Source organism: Podarcis filfolensis (genome assembly GCF_964270895.1).
Source record: "Podarcis filfolensis genome assembly, chromosome: 5".
Classification (NCBI taxonomy): Eukaryota; Metazoa; Chordata; class Lepidosauria; order Squamata; family Lacertidae; genus Podarcis; species Podarcis filfolensis.
The window spans coordinates 14,046,673-14,050,948 of NC_139608.1; positions in this window are offsets into that span (position 1 = coordinate 14,046,673).

Below are 4,276 nucleotides of genomic sequence, written 5' to 3' on the forward strand. Positions count from 1 at the left end.
CAACAGAAATCTAGTGTCCAGTTCAAAGAAAGTAAAAGTGCTGCTCTATTCTGCCTTGATCAGACCCCACCTGGAATACTGTGTCCAGTTCTGGGCATCACAATTTAAGAATGATATTGACAAGCTGGAATGTGTGCAGAGAGGCTGACCAAGATGATCAAGGATCTGGAAACCAAGCCTTATGAGGAATGGTTGAAGCCTTATGAGGAATGGTTGAAGGAGCTTGGTATATTTAGCCTGGAAAAAAGGAGACCAAGAGGACATATGGTAAAGGTAAAGGGACCCCTGACCGTTAGGTCCAGTCGCAAACGACTCTGGGGTTGCGGCACTCATCTCGCTTTATTGGCCGAGGTAGCCGGTGTACAGCTTCTGGGTCATGTGGCCAGCATGACTAAGCCGCTTCTGGTGAACCAGAGCAGCGCACGGAAACGCCGTTTACCTTCCTGCCGGAGTGGTACCTATTTATCTGCTTGCACTTTGACGTGCTTTCGAACTGCTAGGTTGGCAGGAGCAGGGACCGAGCAATGGGAGCTCACTCCATCGCGGGGATTCGAACCGCGACCTTCTGATCGGCAATCCCTAGGCTCTGTGGTTTAACCCACAGCGCCACCCGCGTCCTAGGACATATGATAGCCATCTTCAAATATATAAAAGGCTTTCACATGGAAGAAGGAGCAAACTTGATTCCTCCTGCACTGCAGGGTAGGACTCGAACCAATCAATTCAAGTTACAAGAAAGGAATTTCCAACTAAACACCAAGAAAAACTTTCTGACAGTAAGAGCTGTTCAGCAGCGGAATGATCTCCCTCAGGAGGTGGTGGATTCTCCTTCCTTGGAGGTCTTTAAGCAGAGGTAGAGGGGCCATCTGTCATGGATGATCTAGTTAATTGCAGGGGGTTGGACTAGATGTCCCTTATAGAGCCCCTTCCAACTCTATAATTCTACTTCTGAGTAAACATTTTTAGGATCACACTTTGATAGTTCCTTAGCCTAGGGATGGGGAACTTTTTCCAGCATCAGGACCACATTGCCTTGGGGCCAGAAGCAAAAGTTGGTGGAACAAGGATGGCCAGTTTTATGTGCACAACCCTATGTTATCTTCCGTCCAGACATGCAAGAGATATTATCAGAGTTCGATAGCACATCCCAGACACACAAAACCACTCAGGAGTCAATGCAGAGCCAATGAAGGATGTGACCATTGTGTGGTCTGGGAAAAGTTCCTAGGGTCAGGGTCTGATGTTTCTTCTCCATAGGACAGCCCTATAGCGACCCATTCCTACTTGAAAACAAACTCCAAATATTTGTGGAATTATTCCCTTTAAAACCACACCGCAAACCCACATTAAAGCACCATTTTCAAGGTTTCGTCTGCGTGCACGTACAAGTCTGCCTTTTGCAAACGGCTGTATTAAGTCTGTTGGAGCGAAATCAGAAAAGATATGTTTAATGGCATGAGCTTCCTAGGGCTAGAGTCTGCTTAGTCAGATGCAGGAATCCATAAAAACGAAAATGTTTGTTATGGGAAAGTGGAGGTGTCAAGGGAGTAGGGGAGAGGAAATGTTTTGGAAGTTCAGATATTCAGGAACCAGAGAGATGACTTAGAATAGATAAACCGAAGTATCCATTTTCAAACAGTTCTCTGTTTCTTCTTGAAAACGTAGCTGGGGTTCATTTTTTAAAAGCTATTTTTTAATTAAAGCTTTAAAAAACAAAGAAAAAACAATATACAGAAATCAACATCAAATATCAAGCATTTTTCTAAACATAAAGATGAAAATAAGACTTCCGATTCTCCATCTATCAGCAATTAAAAACTTATGCAAAACTCTTCCTCCATAATAAGATCCAACTCTTCTTTCCACAAACCAACCTTCTTTCAATCTTCAAACCCAGCTATCACAAACTCCTTTTCCTTTTGTGTGTGCAAAAAGTCCATAAGGGCTTTGCAATCATTCATAAATGTCAATCATTGATTTAGAGAAAATTAAATTAAACACACATCTGGGGTTCCTCAGTTAGGAGAACTGTACTGGGTGGGACCAGGTTGCCCATAGACCTTGCTATGGGAATGGGTATCTCCAGGGAAAAGTTTGGTGTGATCTGCATGCTCCCTGGGCACCAGGGAGACCAGGCAATGCAGTGACAGACTCCAGATTTGGGGGACACCTACAGATACAGAGTTCCCTTCCTGGACCCCCAACCTTTGCTTGCCCTCTCCCCACCCGCAAGCCAAACCCTGCCAAGAAAGAGAACCTCAACACCGTACACTCAAAGCAGCAAGAATCCAGGAAACTGTAGTTTTGTTACATCTCGGCCAAGTCATATAAGAGGAGGATGTCAGGTCTCAGATAGGGGAGTCTTCCTCAGAAGAGGACCAGGAGGCTCTCTCCTGGGTCAGGGCTGCATCTGGGGGTTAGGAGCTAGGATCCTGAGACAAAGGATGAGCCCATGAGGAAGGCTACACCTTAAACATCAGGTGGGAACCTGGCCCATTACTGGTGACTACTGGTGAAGGTGCCTCAGGAGGAAAGGTCCTCACAGGAGTAAGACGCTCCTTTCAAGGAGACCTCTGGAGAGAATGATAGGAGTTGGCAGGAGCTGAAGGTGAGCTGCGGGGTCCAGCAGCTCCAGCTCAAAACCCCCAGAGCTGGGCTGGGAGAGCTGTTGGAACCTGACTTCAGACTTTGTCTCTTGGCTGTCCCTTTGTTGGGGATCTCTGTTTATTTGCTCAGATTCTGGCCTTGGAAACTGCTCTGCTGCAGATATGCAGTTCCCTGCTTACTCAGCAGCCTAGTGAAAACAGGGTAAGTTTACCTCTCACAGAACTACAATTCTCAGCACCCTTAAAGTATAATTCCCTGGATTCTTTGGGGGATCATGTGCTTTAAATGTATGGTGTGTGTTGGTGCATGTAGATAGATTCTTGGATGCCAAGATTCAAAATTGGGGCAAGTACTCTTTGGTGAGAGAAGCCCCCAGAAGAGTTTTAAAGTCAGAAAATATGCAGCAAAGTAAACCCTGGAAATATAGACTGTTAGACTTTAAAAATATGCCCTTCCAAGTGTGTTCCAGAATTTCCCTCTTCCCCCAAGATCACACCTTTAGTAAGTTTAAAATATTTACTTACAAACTCTACAAAGGTCAGATTCATGTGCTTTTCCATACATGAGTGAGAAAAGTTGCACAGACAGTAAAACTTCATTACAAAGTGGTGAAAATTCCTAGATGATTTATATAGGAACTCAAGAGTGGCTGGTGATAGCCATGCGGCTGAGCTGGAGTAACCAATTCAAACTTCCCCAAACAATGAGTTTCTCAGGTAGACTTGATTACCTCTTTCCTTCCAAGGTAAGGGAAGCAACGTAGCTAACCTGGTAGGACAGCTTACTCTGTGGTATTAACCCTTCATGCATTGATTAGACAAGCGTGTTGCTGATACAGTGGTACCTCGGGTTAAGTACTTAATTCGTTCCGGAGGTCCGTTCTTAACCTAAAACTGTTCTTAACCTGAAGCACCACTTTAGCTAATGGGGCCTCGTCCTGCTGCTGCGCCACCGGAGCATGATTTCTATTCTCATACTGAAGCAAAGTTCTTAACCCAAGGTACTATTTCTAGGTTAGCGGAATCTGTAACCTGAAGCATATGTAACCCAAGGTACCACTGTATTATGATACTGGTTATCCCACAGTTGTGTGCAGCCCATTGCTCCTGACAGCAGGAGTGGAAGAAATAATGTGGAAACAGCAAGCAAGCAGATTTCAACAGTGGTTTATTTATTCACAATTGCATTTATACCCCCACCTGTCTGAGGCCCAAGGAGGTGACATAACATGGTTTCCCCACCCACTGTTTTCCAGTTTTACAATCAGGACAACCCTGCGAAGTAGGTTAGACTCTGAGAGGTACAGTGAACTACATGACTGAGTGGGGATTTTAAGGGTCCTAGTCCAACGCTCTAACCACTACACTACACTGGTCGCTGCCAGCAGACCACATTGGGGGGGGGAATGACACCTCTTGCCGTGGGAACTCCCTGTCCCTGACCATGTTCCACACTGGCTAGACACCCCAAGGTGCCACAGACGCCCCATCTCTGTTTGGACCCCTTCTGTTTATACTTGTCTCTGGCTTTGCACCCTTGAACCCAGCACCACGCTGACGGGGCACCCTTTGTACGCCGAAAGCATGTTTTTGCAAAGGGGTTGCAAAGATTTGCAAAGCACAAAAGAGCGCAGCAGCTCGTTCCGGAGCGTTAGCAATGAATCCGCCTT